General features: G+C 46.0%; 1 pseudogene; it reads left to right on the top strand.

Moving 5' to 3' along the window:
• Positions 1-17,039, top strand: part of LOC101412682 (sialic acid-binding Ig-like lectin 6) — a 33,505-nt pseudogene extending 16,466 nt beyond the window's left edge.
• The last annotated feature ends 1,840 nt before the right edge of the window (positions 17,040-18,879 follow it).

Raw genomic sequence — 18,879 nt, 5'->3', positions numbered from 1 at the left:
AAATAAAAGAAAAATAAAGAATACTCCTGTTATTCTTGTATTTCCAAAACCATTTTTCCCTCAGACTTTCTCACTAGCTCCTACAGGAACATAAGAGAGCAACAACAATTGTGCTATGTAATCTCCAATATCATCTTTCTGTGGAACTGAGGTGGACATGATAACTTGAATCTCTCCTTCATAGTCACAGTCAATTACTCCTGTATTCACTCTACCTCTCTGGGAGGTGAGACTACTTCTCCCGAGGAGAAATCTGACCATGCCAATTGATATATTTTCCTTTATTCTCATTTTTACACAGACAGGGGTATCCCCTGGAAGCAAGATAACAGGTTCTACCATAAGAATATCTATGACTGTGCTTCCTGCTGTGGTGGGGATAAGTCAAGGGCACTGTGGAGTATTGAGGGGTGCCGGGATTGCTCTGCTGAACCAGGAAAGTTCCCTTTTGGAATGGGGCTAAGAGCGGGCCCTGCTGGAATTTTCCTGACAAGGGAGTGCCATTCTTATGATAATCAGCCTGACATTGGCTAATCCAATGATTTCCTTTACCACAGTGGGGGCATGGTTCAAATGGTTTCTGAGCAGAAATATTCTGTCCGGAAGACATTGTTTTTCCCTCAGACTTTTTCTGATAATCTTTTCTCATGTGACCACATTTTCTACAATTGAATCATTTTCCAGAGAACCTCTTATTGGTTTTCATTCCTGCCAAAGCCCAAACTATCATAGTGGCATGGTGGCCCTCTGTTCCTATATCCTGGCACAATTTAATATATCCAGTCAAATCCGCTTTAACTTTCATAATTCAATAGCTTTCAGAAAATCCTGATTAGCATTTTAATAAGCCATTAGCTGCAAAATAGTATCAGCAGCTTCTAAATCACTGACCTGTTTTTTGATAGCTTCTTTTTTTTTTAAGATTTATTTTATTTATTTCTCTCCCCTCCCCCCACCCCAGTTTTCTGTTCTCTGTGTCCATTTGCTGCATGTTCTTCTTTTTGTCCACTTCTGTTGTTGTCAGTGGCACGGGAATCTGTGTTTCTTTTTGTTGCATCATCTTGCTGTGTCAGCTCTGCGTGTGTGCAGTGCCATTCCTGGGCAGGCTGCACTTTCTTTCATGCTGGGTGGCTCTCTGTATGGGGCACACTCCTAGCGCCATGGGGCTCCCCTATGCAGAGGGCACCCCTGCATGGCACGGCATGGCACTCCTTAAGTGTATCAGCACTGCAAGTGGGCCAGCTCCATACGGGTCAAGGAGGCCCGGGGCTTGAATCGCGGACCTCCCATCTGGTAGATGGATGCCCTATCCACTGGGCCAAGTCTGCTTCCCTGGAAGTCCTTTTCATAGTGTCCCTGCACAGAAATGCTCCTGAGCTGCAGCATGCATGCCAGGTGGTCCTGCAGCCTCTCCACAGCCTCCCCGCAGCTGCTGGTCTGGTCAGATCGTCCCCACAGTCCTGCAGCTGCTGCCACCAGCTGGGAAGGTATAGATTCCACTCTCCATCTCCTGGGGAAATACAAGAAACCCTTGAGGACTTCAAAAGCTTTCCATACCACTCAGAGCTCTGCTCTTTTACACCAACTTTAGTTTTGCTTGAGGCAATCCTTCTTCTCTTTGTGTCCCTGGTTGGGCGCCAGGTATTGCGAGCCTTCTTTCCTTCGTACCCCACGTTGGGCACCACTTGCTGCATTCAGCTCACAATAGGTTGGCTCGAAGGGAAGGTAATGCAGAAATAAAGGTAGAGACATGAGGGAAGACAAACCTGGGACCAGGGGATTCACAGCTTCTGGAACTGAGAGCCTCTACCCTAGTTTTCCCATTGCATTTATTGGAAAACTACCAAGCAGCTGTTTGCTATTTGATCTGCAACATCATTTACAGTAACAGGGAACAACTGCAGCATTTAACAACTGCTACATTTAACAGGTGTAACATTTACAATAACAAACAGGTAAGCCAGCTTCCCATAACAATGAGGTGAGCGTGATTCCCTGAGCCTGTCTTACCCAGAGGACATCAAAGAGCAGGATTTGGGGGAAGAACACTGATTCAAGGGGCTGCTGGATCTCCAGGCAGGATGCCAGGTGGATGTTGAGTCTAAATGTCTGTAGAGTAGGAGAGGTGTCCAGGCTGGATGTGTTACAATGCGGAGCTGGAGTAGAGTGATGACAGTGGCCGAGGTGAAATAGGGCTGACTTAGGTGCAGAAGGCACGAGGACAAGCATCAGTGCAGCCCAGTGAGGAAGAACCGGCAAGGAGGAGCTGTGAGGAGTGAAGGGCAAAGCAGATGGGTATCCTTCTGGAGGCAAGAGAAGAGGACACTTCCAGGAGGAGAGTGAGCTGTGAGTCCATGTTGTGGATGTGATGTTTTTGGGTGAGGGCTGAGAAGCAGATGATTAAACCTGGAAACACGTTTGTCATTGGGATATTGACAGCAGGATTTGGTTTTATGTTTTTTTAAAAAATTGAAGTCTATCATTCATACATGAACATATGTAAACAATAAGTATATAGTAAAATTTGTGAATTTTCAAAACAAACATGCATTATAATCATACAAGTCTCCAATACATCTCCCCTCCATCAATACCTTCCATTCTTGTGAAACATTTATTCCAAATCATGAAAGAGCTCCTTAAAATATTTGTACTAACTGTAGCCTGTATCTTACATTTGTTATATTTCCCCCCAACTCACTCAATAATATTAATATTATTAGTATTATATATTTGTTACTGTTCAGGAGAAAACATCCTCATATTTGTCCTGTTAACCACAGTCCCTCTTCCACCATTGGATTTCCCGTGATATACAATCCCGTGCTGGGTACAATTCAATGTATGCTCAGGGGCTCTCATTTTCATCACAGAGTTGTGCTTTGGTTACCTCAGGCAATTTTAGAATATTTTCATTACTCCAAAAGGAAAAATCCCATTAAAATTTAAACAGCAGTGGTTTAAATGGTAAACCATTAATGGGAAAGGGGGTGAAAATGTGATTGGAGGATTTCAGAAGAGAATTGGAGGAGAGGAAGTGGGAAAGTGAGTGCAAATGACACTTTGATGTGTTTTGCTCTGAATGGGAACTGAGAAATGGGGTCAGTGCAAAATCCCTCACCTCCTTAGACAGCAGCAGTTGAATGGAAAACCATTAATGGGAAACAGGGTGGACGATGTGATTGGAGGAAGTTCAAAAGAGAGAAGAGAATTGGAGGAGAGGAAGTGCAAACCACACTTTGATGTGTTTTGCTCTGAAGGGGCTGGATGAACTGTGAAACCTTCAATCTCCCCTTAATCTTGTTGGGTCCCTGTACTGAGGCTCAGTGGCCAGTTCCCCATAACACTGAGGTCTTGTGGAGAGCAGAGGTGAGTCTGATGGGGACCCTGATATTCTCTTACACTTGGTTTCTTTCCATCACATAATAATTTACCATCACATACTTACTTGTTTGTGTGTCGTCTGCCTTCTATACCATAAAGGAGTTGGATAAGGTCTGGGCTTTTGTTTACTTTGTGCACTGACCCCAGGGCCTCCTCCTGAGGAGGGCTTCAATCAGATATCATAATTTTTTCCTCCTTTTTTGGATCCTGAATCCATCATTTCTACATGGAAAAATGATCTGATTTCTCTCAGTCTTAATTTTCTTCTCTCTGGAATGAAGAAAATAATGGTGTTTTTATAGTTTATCTGGAGGAGTCAATGAGATTAGTTACCACTCACATTTGTTTTCTATTGCAGCTCTAACAAATTACCATAAATTTGGTGGTTGAAAATAATACAAATTATTATTTTCCTGTTCTGGAGGCCAGAAGCCTGAAATGGGTCTATTGGGCTAAAGTCAAACTACTCATCTACCCAATTATGTGGATGCATGTGAAATGCATCATGCTAAGGGGATGAAGGCAAACTTTAAAGGTTACATTTTATCTGATATTCCTTTTATGACATTCTGTCAAAGGCAAAACAATAGGGATGAACCTCAGATCAGTGTTTTTCAGGGATTCAAATTGGGGAGGTTTGACTCACAGGAAAAGGCAGAAAGGAATGTTTTGGATAAGGGAAGTCTTCAGTAGCTTGATGTTGGTTGCAGTTGTACAAGTCTATGCACTTGTCAAAGCTCAGAGAATTGTACAACACAAAAGCAACTTTACTGTATGTAAACCTAAAAATAAATGTAAAAAGAGAAAACATATAATGGCATTCCAATCTAGTCCCAGTGGAATTGTTAAAATTTAAGAGACTGACAATATCTATTTGACAAATGGGTGGAGCAAGTGGAACTCAGCTGATGGGGCTGGTAAAGACAGCAAGCCCTTTGGACAAGAGTTTAGCAATTTCTGTTTAAGGCAAACATGAAGTTGTTCTTTGATCTAGCAATTCCACTTAGTGGTATGCACTCATAAGTATGGAAATGTGTCCATAAGAAGACTTGTACCTAAACACCATGGTGGCTTTCTTCATAAGAGCAAAAACTGAAAATTTCAAATGCCCACCAACAGATAAATAGATAAAAGATTGTGGTATACACATATGGTGGAATACTATTTAGTAATTAAATAGTATAAACCACATGTATGTAAAACAACTTGGACTGATTTCAAGACTATTATGCTGAGTGAGAGAAGACAGACACAAAAGAGTACATATAGAGGAAATAGGCAAAAGTTGTCCAAATAACAAGCAGATCACAGTGAGTGGGGGAACAGTTAGGAATGATTAGATGTAAAGGGGAATGTAATTAAGAGGTAACCTTGGTGGAAATATTTTCCATCTTGATTGTGGAGGTTATAACCTGCTCATACACATTTGTCCATATTCTTAGACATGTTCACTTCATGTATTTTATTTTATGTAAATTACATCTAATAATGTTCATTAAAAACACAATGACAACTTTCTTCGTATTTGCCTAGTTCATGAACATGGTACAACCTTTTTCTTGTTAAATCAAACGTAATGGTTTTTCCATTACATACCATCAAATACTTTTTAAGGCTAGAACAAGGTAATATTTTACTGGTCAGGCACTTAATTTCTTCATACATCATATAAGGATGCAAAATTTTGCCTACATTAATAAGATTGAATGAATAATTATCTAGATACTTTGTGTAAAGATTGTACAAATATATAAATGTGTATATTCTTATGTCATAAGTCTCAAGGACCTACCACATACATTTTCCATAGATCAAGAGGGAAAAGTATGTGAACTGAGACTAAAATTTTAATTTTAACCATATATTCATGTTTTCTGGGAATATTAGGTCTTTTGAATCCCATTGCGCTCTGAAAATGTTATTTTGCATAAAATCAATACTGGCATATATAATGAAGACATAAGGATAGCCCACACTGCACTGAACTGAAGACAGCACTTATGGTGAAGAAGTTCCTTCTGCACTGATTCATCTTATTCATATTCTCCGCTGTGTTCTCCTTTATTTTACATGAATAGATGCTGCAAGTTTCTTATTCTGAAGATGTCTTTGAAGCTTTGCAAATCAGCATCCTGGATGCCAGGAAAAAAATTTGAACCTCACATTTTAAAAAACCCACAATGTACTACTATACAGCCTTAAAGCCTGGCAGTCCTGTGCATTTGCTGAGGATGTGATGTGGCTGGAGAGGGAAAATCTCAATATTATGGACCAGGCAGGTCATAACCCTTCTTTTCTCCAACTCCCCAAACACATAAATGTTCACATGAATGGATGAATGAATGGATGGATGGATGGATGGATGGATGGATGGATGGATGGATGGATGGATAAATGGATGGATGGAAGGATGCTGAAGGAACAGGCTGGTAAGGGAATGGAGGGAGGAAGAACCAACCAATAGGATAAGAGATTTTCAATCAATAGGCTCCATTACCCTAATTAATAATCAGTCAAGCAATGCCTCCCAGTTGGCATAGCTTATTAACATAAATGCTTATCTACCCTCCAAACCCTCATCAATGCTCTCACACAGACCCAATGATTAACCAATCAGAGCATTCTTACTTCAGGCTCCACCCCCAGGGCTGCAGCACAGTGAACCTATATCTAGGGCAGCCCCAAACCTCTGTGGGTGCCTCTGTCTCCACCCCTACTAGGCTAACACCCTGAGCTGCAGCACCAAGCTGTGTGCCTCCACCGCCACCCCAGGCACTTTCACCTATGTCTCAGCCAGGCTTGAGCCAAAACACTGAGCTGTAGTCAAAAAACATTTGACTGTACTGAGGGTGTGTTTCTTTATTCTGAAGTTCGTCCAAACCGAAGAATATATGTGGTGATAATATTTGGTGCCGCGACTCAAATTGTATTTTTGCACACTGAAAATACTTTAGCTTATCTGACTTGAGATGAAAACGGATGGCATTCTTGTCCAATGTAGAATGGCCTCAATACAACCTAGAATTCAAAGAACATTGGCTGGTTAATGGGACTTTGAATTATAACACCATTTTTAGCTCGATCTTTTTTGCAAAAAAGAGGGGAAGTGGACAGAGATCCTTACGTCCTGCCTTTTATGTTACTCTCCCAGGACCATAGGAGAGAGAGAAATGCAGGGTCCTCCTAAGTAAGAGATCCATGGACCTACCCCATACCCTTCCCCCCTAGAAAAAAGGATCCCTCACCAGAGATGCTGGACGACAGGCCCCAACCTACCTCAACTGCACCTCCTCTTCATTTACCACCACTGCCCTCAGCTCCCTGCCTTCCCAAACCTCAGCTATCGCTGCAATACGTGGAGGGGGAACCCCTTAAGCACCCAAGGGTGGGAGCATTTAAGGGAAGTAGCACAGCAGGTGGAAACAGGGCACAAGTCCCCTTCAACACGACTGAGTTAAATAAAAAGGACGAGAGACGGGGAGGTATTCGGAGGTTCAGCAATGTTTTTAGAGGGGTTGAAATTCACCGCACAGCGGTGTAACCTGACCTGGGGAATGTGAACTTTATTCCCTCCAGCTGTAGCATGGCTGAAGAGAAAACCCCATTTAGGACTTGGCGTTTGGTTTAAATGACATCCCTCAGAAGGCACCCCATGGTTCAGGTGTGGGAAGAAGGGCCACTGGGCGCAATCCTGCCCATGAGCCCGGCCATATGCATGACTTGTGCGCCCCCAGCCATGCCCCACGTGTGCAGAGACGCTCACTGGGAGAGGGAGCGCCCCTCCCTGCAGCCCCGGGAGCCAAAGGAGCTTTCGGGGAAGGGGGACGTCAGCCAGGATTCAGAATGAGGACACCCCAGATTCCAGCTGCCCTCAGCCCACCTTCCCTCCACAGGAGCCTTGGGGTGGCCTCACAGTTCACAAAACTGCTGTTCAATTGTTAGTGTACTCAGGGCCACTTACTCCATCCTAACAGAACCCAGAGGAATGCCATGGCCCTCTGCTTCGTGGTGACAACCTGACTTTGCCCCTGACTTGCACTGAGGCAAAGATTTCATGGACTATGTCAGTTTGGCTTATGCTGCCTCCAAAGCAGCTTGCGGCGGCCCCCTCTTATCCTGCCACAAGTCTGGAATCACGGATTTCCCTTAGTTTGGGACACCCCCAGACTTGGGGAGCTGTGAGCACCACACCAAATCACCGTGAAGGACCCCACGCAGTTTCCACAGGTTTGGCAATACCCCATCGGAGGTGAGAGACAAGGGTTAGATGCCGATGAGGAACTTCTTGAACCACGGACAAGTCCCTTCCAAATTACTCTGGAACACCCGTTTTCCCATATGACACTGTAATGGGAGCATTGTCTTGTCCAGGACCTACAGGCAATCAACGAGGAGGGGTTCCCAAAACCCGACTGTGCCTCTTGGTCCTGCCTCCAGTCTAGGGAATCTCAGCTGGGGAGTCCTCCAGTACCCCCTCCTAGGAAGGGAACCCTATTCCACCTATTGTGTCACAAATTCACGGGCAAATGCTTCTTTCCACACTAAAACGGTCACCTCAATCTGTTAAATTGTGCCAGAATCAATAGCAATACCCCGCACCCACCCATCCTCACCACCATGCAGAGGTGCAAGAACCAGGGAAGACTGGTAAATGGACTCTCCCTCGTGCTCAGGCTACGGGTTCCCCTAGTCCTGGTCCTGGCAAAGCCTTTTCCTTGTCCCTCTGAGGAGGCTGCTGATGAAGCCACTATTCATGGAAATCTTGAAGAGCCTAAATTGAAATGAACACCTTATTTATTTTTCTTAACAGAACACCATGAGGTATATGAGACTTGAGTGGAACTGGACTCAGATGGGATCTCTTTTCACAAGACTTTCATGCTACTTTACTGGAATTGTAGTTGGTGTTGGGGTTTAAGACATATTTAGGGGATTTGAATCTCTAGACTGACAATATGATAGCCAGGCCCTGAGCCTCAACAGACTTCAGCTCCTACACTCTGATTTATTGGACTTACCCCACTCAGCTAACATGGAGTTGAAGAAGGTCAACCACCACACCATGGAGCCTAGAGTGCCTACAACTGAAAGCAGGAGGATTGCATCCAGTATCCATGTGGAATCTAAGCCCCCACTTGACATAGATGTGCAATGGACACAACCAATCCAATGTCCACAGAGAAAATGTGGCATTGGTGTGGGAAGGGTGGCCATGGTGGCTGCTGGGTGTGGGGAATGGGAGGAAGAGATGAGATGTGGAGGCATTTTCGGGACTTGGAGTTGTCCTGGGTGGTGCTTCACGGACAACTACGGGACACTGTAGATCCCCCCAGGGCCCACTGGATGGAACGTGGGAGAGTGTGGGCTATGATGTGGACCATTGACTATGGGGTGCAGCGATTGCCCAGAGATGTACTTACCAAATGCAATGGATGTGTCGTGATGATGGGAGAGAGTGTTACTGGTGGGGGGAATGGGGGGTGGGGGTGGTGGGGTTGAATGGGACCTCATATTTTTTCAATGTAATTTTTTTTTTTAATGAATTAAAAATTAAAAAAAAAAAGAAATATTTTCCTAAGAAAAGTCAATATTGTCTTGTGGAATCTTCAAGAAGTCTTATGGTTTAGCATTTTCATTTTGAATTACTTTATATAAATTATGTACTGATCAAATTGATTGTTTGCATATGGTCTTGTGAAGTTTACAACCATTAACTGTTGAAATGATTATCCTTCCCATGTTGATTTACCTTTGAAACATTCTCTAGGAAGAAAGCTAAAGGGCAAAACATGGTACTGTAAAATACAAAGAATCTGGCTGTGGATGATAACTCTGGTGATATAAATAAATAAAAAATGTTTTTCCATGAAAAAAAAAAAGAATTAGAAGGTTTGTGGGAGTGTAGACTAAAATTTGATGTTTGTTTAAAGGAATGTGTTTTGTCCTTAGATAATATGGCTGGTTTCCATAAAATCAGAAATCAGAATGGAAGTGTGGAGGACAATATTGAATGCCCATGGCCAGTTGTAGAAGGCATTGCAGAAGGTAGCATTGAAAAGGGAATGTTTTGTAAAGGTGAAATTTGTCTTAAGATGAAGTTACTACAGTTTATGTGGTAATGGATAGTTATAAGTAGTTTGTAGAAGCATTGTTATTCAGAAATATTGAAATAGCTGGTTCCAGGAAGTCATTATTAAATAGAAACTGAATTGATGCTAATAACAAAAAGTAACTTCATAACAGCAAGAGGCCAGTTTGATCTGAATATTCAAATGGTGGTGAGGAAAGATAACCTTGATTCCATTGGGAATCTTCAGTTTTCACAAAATAAGGGAAAAATTGTTTTTCCTGTACTGTTAATTAAATTCCTTTTAATTAACACCTTTATGGTAAAGGCATAAAAGTAAAAAGGAAAGTTCTCAAAAGTGACCTTTATTTGATATGTTCCACATTGCATTTGAAGTGTTTAGAAAATGTATAAATATCCAAAGGGATACACTATAGCACTGTCAAACTCTCTTGTACTGGCCTCCACTTCACTGTATTTGCTTCTCCATATGAATTATTGGGTAGTTTTGTCACTGACCCTTAAAACAATGAAAGTATCTACTATATCTCTGGTTGCGCTCCTGAAGTCGATGGAGACTATGTTACAGTTTCTGACTCTTGCAGCAGTCAGTGATGGCTCAAAATGGCCAGATGTACAGTGGATATCACCTCCAGACTGGCTCTGCTTCATAGTGCTGAAGGGTACTATGCACCATGTTGGTGGCATACTGGAGCCTGTCTTCCCAGCTTCTCTCTAGGGTACACAGTGCTGCAGCTTGCAGGCTGTGAGAAGGACATACCAGGTGGAGCAGCAATTACCAAAGTGATGTAACTAGAGCTTAAGCACAATTGGCATCATGGCCTGCTCCCATGGAGAGATTACATGTATGGTATTGCAAACCCAGAGCTTAGATATGCTAACTTCAGCTTAAAAAGAAACTTATGCATTAGTTAGTGCATCGATTAGTATTAAGTACTGTACCTGTATTGTTCCTATTCTCCACATATGCCCAATGATTATGGTGATAACTTTCCTAGATCATATGCCAAGGAATATTGAACATGTTAAAAGTCCTGGTAAACTTGGTCTTAAAATTAGTTAATGAACATGCTTAATCCAGGTCTCCCTCCTAGTCCTTATTCCAAAACCTGTCCCACTCATCCTGGGGAGGACTGGCAGACCCTGTATGCCCTTTGCCAAGGCTAAGCATTTCTTATCATGAAGGAAACAGCAAACAAGGTGGCCAGGACCCACTTCATCTTAGCCCTTTCAAGACTGCCTATGGGTAACCTTTCCTCACCAGGGTCTGGAAACCAGGTTCTGATCAAAACCTAGCAAAACACACATACACATTCACACCTAATAAAACAACAACAACAAAAAAACAACCCAAAAACAAACAAACAGCCTCATTTACAATTAGAGTCAAAATGGTAGGCACTTTAGCTCTGAGCCATGACCTCTCCCACAGCTGTTAAAGTTTGAGGAATTGCCCTCTGGGTGTGTTTATCTCCAGTGTACCCAGCTGTCCAAGGAAGTGTGGTCTCCAGAAGCACTGGATGGGATGCACACATACCAGCCATTGACAGTCTGGACTAGGTCAAGAAATGGAGCTAAGTAGTCTATGTATCAAAGTGAGCTGTTTCCTCTAACTCCAACCCAGGGAACTGTTGCTATGAGGAGGGCAAACCAGAAACCCCTTAAGAAACCTTGTCTACTTTCATTTCTTGTAGTTTCTCCTTATGTAAACAATTCTGAAATAGTCCTAAACAGTACTCAAAACCTGCAAAATAAAGCCCACCAACTTCAGCAAGATGCAGCATCAGAAAAGCACCTGACCTTTTCTACTTGTGTGCACCAGTATCCTTTCGAGGGGACCATGTATCCTCCAAATTATAATGAAGTTTATTTCTTCCAGAATTAACATTTTGTTAGTCATAGGGGGACTTCATCGAGCTTCACCTATGTTTCCAGATTCATCTTCCCTCAACCAAAGTAGAATGGCAAGAGGGTTTTACACCTTGTGAGGCAGGGCCTACTGCCCCTAACCAGCAGGAAGTAGATACATAAGGGTGATCATCTCTGTCCAGCACCCCTTTAAGAATGAAGGTGTAAACTCTTTGCGGGGATAGTTGAGGTAGCCTAGCAAGGGAATAAAGGGTTGAATCTGTGACCTAGCAGAAAAACCACTGCCATTAAACACATGGCCATGGATACCCCACAAGATGGTGCTAGAAGGACCTTAGGAGAATTCCCATTCAGAGCAGGATTTCCTCCAGAATCAAGGGGAAGACCTAGATATTTTCCAGGTACCTTATCATTGGGCACTCCCAGGGGAATGATGGGTGGTGTAACCAATCAGAACAGCAAAAAACTGGGATCCCTCCCCCAATATTATTAAAGGGTGGAGTCATTAGTGGCTTTAAAAGCAAGTGCAAAACTGAAATGGCCCCTGTTCTTGTCTTTTTCCCTTGCATGGATCAGCACACAAGTAAACTGGGCATGTATAATCTGTAATGGTGATTGTAGTCTGTAAATCAGCCCTCTTTATCTCTTTCTGCCCCTTCCTCTCTACCTGGGACCCAAAATCTGTTATTTTCTCCCATTTCTCTTCTCTGTGCATTCAAAGAGAACAATGCTGTTTTTAGGTTAAGAGGTCGTGAAAAATCCAGATCGTAATCCAAGAAGTGAAACAAGATGCTTACTAGTGGAAGCAGGAGGACAATTCCAACTCTTCCCTTGAGTGATGGCTTCTGCCTATCCTCCTCCAGCTCTAACTCTCTGATCATCATCCTGCTTCTACTCCTCCTGTCCTATCCCTGCTCAATGCTATCATCATTCATCTCCTCCTGACTGCAGGCCCTTCTATTTCAGCTTATTCTGCAACCTGTCCTGGGAAATGGGGTCAGACTGCCAGATCCTTTGCTAGACCCTTTGTTCCAACCCTCCCTTTTAGCCACACCCACTGTACTGCAAGAGGTAGCTGGACTCAAACTGCACCCAATCTCCCATAAAAGAAAAAGGTGGGAATGAAAGAGCGAGCTGGTAAACAAAGTGTGACCCCTTGGCAGAGGGAGGAAGCCAATGAATAGGATAAGAGATTTTCAAACAATAAGATCCCTTACCCTAATTAATAATCAATCAATGCCTCCCTGTTAGTATACCTCATTAACATAAAATGTTAATCTAGGCTCCAAACCCTAAACAATGGTCTTCCACAGACCCAATGATTAAGCAATCAGAGCATCATAACTTGAGCCTCCATCCCTAGGCCTGCAGCACAGTGAACCTATATCTAGTGCAGCCCCACAGTCCTGTGGGCACCTCTGTCTCCCCCAGGCCAGAATGACACCAGGAGGTGCAGCACCAAGCTGTGCGCCTCCACCTCCCGCTGGGGGCATGTTCACTGAAGTCTCAGCCAGGTTGGAGCAGCAACACTGAGATGTAATCAAATGAATGTTAGACTGTACTGAGGTCGCGGTTCTTCATTCTGAAGTCCATCCAAACTGAAGAATAAAAGTGGGGAAAACATTTGGTGCCGTGGCTTGCATATATTCTCCTGCACTGTAAAGACTTTGGCTGAAGTACATCTTTTTTTTCCTTTTTGTCTTTATTTTTTAATGTTACATTCAAAAAATATGAGGACCCATATACCCCCCACCCCTCTCACCCCAATCCTCCCCCCATAACAACAATCTCCTCCATCAACATGAGACATTCATTGCATTTGGTGAGTACATCTCTGAGCATCACGGCACCTCATGGTCAATGGTCCACATCATAGCCCACACTCTCCCACAGTCCACCCAGTGGGCTATGGGAGGACATAAAATGTCCGGTAACTGTTCCTGCAGCACCACCCAGGACGACTCCAAGTCTCAGAAATGCCCCCACATCTCATCTCTTCCTCCCACTCCCTACCCCCAGCAGCCACCATGGCCACTTTCTCCACACCAATGCCACATTTTCTTCGATTACTAATCACAATAGTTCATGAATAGAATATCAGTAAGTCCACTCTAATCCATACTCTATTCCTCCATCCTGTGGCCTTGGAATGGTTGTGTCCACTCCACATCTATATCAAGACGGGGTTTAGATTCCACATGAATGCTGGATGCAATTCTCCTGTTTTCAGTTGTAGGCACTCTTGGCTTCATGGTGTGATGGTTGATATTCTTCATCTCCATGTTAGCTGAGTGGGGTAAGTCCAATAAACCAGAGTGTAGGAGTTGCAAGTCTGTTGAGGCTCAGGGCCTGGCTATCACATGGTCAGTCCAGAGATTCATGTCCTCTGGGTATACATTAAACCTCAGCACCAACTACAGTTCTGGTAAAAGTAACAGAAGAGGCTTAGGAACAAAGATCACATCTGAGTCCAGCTCTATCACACAGAAACACAAACTCCAAAGTAGGACCAACTGACATGGCACTGAACTCCATCTGCCATGACCATAGAACCTATCGGTCTCTGTATTCCTCAGAAGAACCAATACCTGCAGTTGTGTCTACTTTATGTGACTCTGGGATGAAGTACATCTTAATCAAACAATAAAAGTGGCAAGAACAGAGGTCTCCCTTTTTTTTTGCTTTGCCCCAGACCCTCACAAGACCCTAAAGAACCCCACCCCTGGCAGGACTGTCTGCCCCATGGCTCTAGATGAGGCTGGGGCTCTCTGGGCCAGACCAGGAGTGGACAAGCTCCCTGGTGGAAAATGGTGCACAGAAGAGCCCCTCGACTGGGAGGACACGTGCAGCACACATCCCACTCCCACATCCCGGATGTCCTGGAGATCCCTCTGCACCACGACTAGAGACTGGGAGGTGGGATGCGAGGCTCTGTCATTCCTGCCATCCCCCTTGTGCAGGTCTCTGGGATCTCTGGTCTTGGGATTTCTGTCCCCTCCTAGAAGTGGGAGATGAGATCTGGTTGCCTGTGAGCTGAAGTTCTTCTTCTCTGAACGCCATGGTCTTGTGCTCCTCACCAGCTTTCGGGGTATCCCCCACCATCCCTCCCCTTAGGCGTGCCTTCCTCTGCTCATCTCAGAGGCAGCCCCAGGTCCCCCTCCTCAGAGATGCTGCTGCTGCTACCTCTGCTATGGGCAAGTGAGTGCCCCTGGGGAGGGGGAGAGGGGGTGCTGGGCTGGAGCTGCGGCTGACCTGGATTCCCATAGGGTCCCTGGATCAGGATTTGAGATTCCAGCTGCAAGTGCAGAGGTCAGTGGAGGTGCAGGAGGGCCGTGTGTCTTCATGCCCTGCCAGCGCTCCTACCCCCAGGATGGCTGGGCTGACTTCCACCCTGCTCTTGGTTACTGGTTCTGGGATGAGACTGATACAGATGCTCCAGTGGCCACAAGCAACCCATATCAAGAAGTGCAGCAGGAGATCCAGGGCCGAATCTGCCTCCTCAGGGATACCAAGTCTTACAACTGCTCCATGGACATCAGAGACACACGGCCGGGGGGGGGGGGGGGGCGGGGGGAGGGGCACAGTGATGTACATCTTGTGGAAAGGAGAGATTTGAAATGGATTTATGTATCAGGCAAGCTCTCTGTGTGTGTGACAGGTAAGGAATAGGCCAAAGAAGAGACATGGGGGGTGGACTCTGCGACCCCTGCCCCTAGTCCTGGGAGGGGCCCCAGGGGACAGGACAGAGGGGCTGGCTAGGAGCATAAAGCTTGTCTGAGGCAGAGGCTGCACCCAGGGGCACACACGGTGTCCCCACTCCAGGGCCCGGCCCTCTCTCTCTCCTCTCCAGTCCTGACAAAGAAATCCAACATCCACATCCAGGGGACCCTAGAATCTGGCCACCCCAGGAACATAACATGCTCAGTGCCCTGGGCCTGTGAGTGGGGGAAGCTCCCAACCTTCTCCTGGACCAGGGCTGTCCTCACTACCCTGGGCCCCAGGACCCACCTCTCCTCCATGGTCACTCTCACCCCATGGCCCCAGGACCATGGCACCAGCCTCACCTGCCAGGTGGCATTCCCTGGAGCTGGGGTAACTGTGGAGAGGACCGTCTACCTCAACATCTCCTGTGAGTGCTGGGCCAGGACACTGGGTCCCTGTGGGTGGAGGGGCTGGGAAGGGGCTGGGCCAGGGTTTGCCCCACAGGAAGGGGCACCCCTTACCCATTTCCATGGCTACTGGGGGACAGGCCCAAGGCCCAATTCCCTTTCTGTTCCAGATGCTCCCCTGAACGTGGCCATATGCATCTTCCAGGGAAGCAGCACATGTAGCAAAGCTTTCTCCTCTCCCAGGTGGATGGAAGTGGGGTGCCTGCCACCCAAGCAAGGCCTTCAGGCTCAGAACTGCAGTGAGAGACCAGAGTGGAGTCAGATGTGGGGCTGCCAGGGTCACCCACCCACATCTCTGCCCACAGTCAGTCTTCACTCACCACAGATTCCTTTTACCAACTCCAAAGGAAGCTCCTTTTGCTTCTTTTCTCTGATGTTTTACCTCCTCCTGCTGCTTGATGTTTTTATTTCTGTAACAGACTATTTTTTAGAGCATGTGTAGGTTTACAGGAAAATTATCCAGAAAATACTAAATGCCTGTTTTACTTCTGGTCCAGGTTTTCCCTATTTACAACATGTCACATTAGTGTGGAAGGTTTGTTAAAATTGATGAACCAATGTTAGTACAGCTATATTATTAGCTAAACTCTAGGGTTTAAATTAGGTTCACTCTGTTGTGCAGTTCTGTGTTGTTTCATTTTTAATTATGGTCACTACTGTACAACCTGAAGTTCCCATCTGAGCCCCTTCCAGAGTGTGACTCAGTGCTGTCCATGCTCTCACAGTACTGTGCTGTCCTCACTACCCTCCACTTAGCAAAGCTCTACTCTCACTCCAATTCCCTTAGGTTTCCCCTTGGCCTCTCACTGCGTTTACTCACCATACCTCAACCAGGTAAACTACCTGCACCTCTTCTGAAGGCCCAGGACCCCAGCAGCGCCCCCACAGGCTGTCACAGGCCAGCAGGAGAAGAGGGAGCTGCCCAGAGCCTGGCCAGGAGGAGGGCAGGAGCTCAGCCTCTCACAACCTGCCCTTGCTTGCTCTCCTTCTGTCTCTGCTTCTCTCTCCCAAAGCCCTCAGGGTCCTGAGAAATTTCTCATTCCTTCCTGTCCATTAGGTCTAGGCTCTAGAGCTGCTCTGTGATGGCTGGCAGCAACCCCTATGCACAGCTGAGCTGTTTCCAGGGGTCCCCAATTCTGCACACCTCCCATGTCTCCAACTTGGGGGTCCTAGAGCTGCCTTGAGTAGGGACTGGTGAAGGAGAGCTCACCTACCGAGCTCAGCATCCACCGGGCTCCTTGCACTTATCAATCAACCTCTCTGTGCTCTGTGAGTGGGGATCTCTGAGGTCATGTCTCCATGGCATTAAAGAAGCAACAGCCTCATTGCTGAGTCCTCTCTTAACTTCCTACGAATGCTCCTGCTCCCAGAAGCCTGAGGGTCTGCACTGCAGCTGCTGTGCCTCAGTTCAGCAGTGCCCTCCCTGCACTGGAGGGAAAGGCTTTTCCAGTTCATCTAGGCAGGCCCTGGGCCAAGAGCCCCTGAGCCTCAAGGAGATGGTGTGTTGCTGTCGTGAAGGGTTCCATTAGGACCCCAGGCTCAGCTCTGAGGCCTAAATGTTCATGGAGCTCACAAGTTCAATATTCTGTTCCAGGCAGGTCAGGCATCTGCTGGTGTGATGCTTGGACACTTGAGAGATGGAGCCCAGTGATGGGGACCAGGGCCCAAACCGGAGCAGCTGGGGCATAAGATCTTCAGTCCTGTGATTAGGGCCCAGGGACTAAAGGGAAAGGGCAGCCAAGAGAGCAATCCCAGAAGGGGGGTGGGCCAACAAAGCAGGTGGAAAATGGGCAGCTGATGGAGGAGCCCATGTACTTGGACTCAGGTTTACTGGAATGTCCACCACCACCAGGGGAATGAGTGCCCAGGTCAGGGGGCGCTCTGTACTTGTCTGGGGGTGCTGGTGCAATGGCACTGCTCTCTATCTAACTTTACCTTCTTTTGAGGTGAGATTGGGCTCCAGGATGCAGGGAGGGTGTGGGGCAGGAGGGGCATGGGTTTGAGAATGTCAGAACCCTTGAGCTGGAGGAATGTGGAGAGGTTGAGAATGAAGCAGGGAAGGAGGTTCAGTGATGGCACAATCAGCTCTAGCTGGGCCAGACTTGGGATCTGTGGTTAGGGGAAACCCTGGAGCCTCAACTCACCCAACCATGCTCAGGCCGACTGGTCAACTGTGTTGCCTCAGGCTGATGACCTGCAGGAAGAAAGAAGCTCATATGGCAGGAAGCACAGAGTGTGAACTCAGTCAGTGAGAGGTGGGGGTGCCTCCCCTTCATCAAGGTCTCTCACAGGGCCCATTGGTTTCCCTGGTGGTGCCCAGTGCTCCATGTCCTTCACATACAAGTCCCATATCTGGAGGACTTGGAGTTGTTCTCAGACTGGGTTCCCTCCCTGGCCCTGCCTGGCCCACCTGGGCACCTTGTTGGCCCTCTTCTGAATGCCTGTCCCACTGCACTTTCTTGCCCCATCATTCAGACATAGATTTTGTTTCATTTCTCCATGGTGTGGACAGCTCAGCTTGAACTGATTGCTTGGAGTACAAATCTTCAGCAGGTTTGTCAGGTCCTCGGTGATAGTCCTGTTCTTCTCCAGCCCATTCCTCCCTCTCCATGTCTTCAGGATCTGCTCTTGACTCCTTGTTCTCATTTGTCCCCAACAGACCTGGCTCTGCTCTGTGTAACTCTTTTCTGGTTTTGCCACTCAGTGCCTGGGTCCACTGGCAAAGTCCTGCCCATCCTTTAAGATCCTGAGTAAATACTATCAATTTCCTGTGATGCCCCAAAGGGGAGGTTGTCACTCCCCATTCTGTGTCCCTATAAGCCCAGTGTAAACCCCTGTCCTGTGGGTTCACCAGGTTAGAGCTGCAGATCCAGGGCTGGATCTCACACTAGGGACTTGCAAGACAAGGGCCAGGTTGATACAGGGCTCTGCTCTCCTTCCTCACTGCCCCCATCCCTGTCCTCTGCTAGGATAGTGTGACCATTTAATTCACCTCAGGTCTATTAAATCAGCTTTCTCCAAGAGCTTGCTCTCCTCTTGGCCCTCTTCTCTTTCATTTCTCCATTTATTTATTTATTTATTTATTTATTTATAATAGAGTATAACACCACGAATGCTGACAATAGCTTCCATGAACACTGTGCTTATTTCTGATGTCTCTATGTCCATCCCAATTAACTTCCATACTTTTTTTAAAAGATTTATTTATTTATTCATTTCTCTCCCCTTCCCCCCCACCCCCACCCTGGTTGTCTGTTCTCTGTGTCTATTTGCTGCACCTTCTTTGTTCACTTCTGTTGTTGTCAGCGGCATGGGAATTTGTGTTTCTTTTTGTTACATCATCATCTTGTATCAGCTCTCTGTGTGTGC

This window comes from Dasypus novemcinctus, chromosome 18 (genome assembly GCF_030445035.2).
Source record: "Dasypus novemcinctus isolate mDasNov1 chromosome 18, mDasNov1.1.hap2, whole genome shotgun sequence".
Lineage (NCBI taxonomy): Eukaryota > Metazoa > Chordata > Mammalia > Cingulata > Dasypodidae > Dasypus > Dasypus novemcinctus.
Note: the sequence above shows the minus strand (reverse complement) of the source record. Positions and strands in the feature narration are given on the sequence as shown.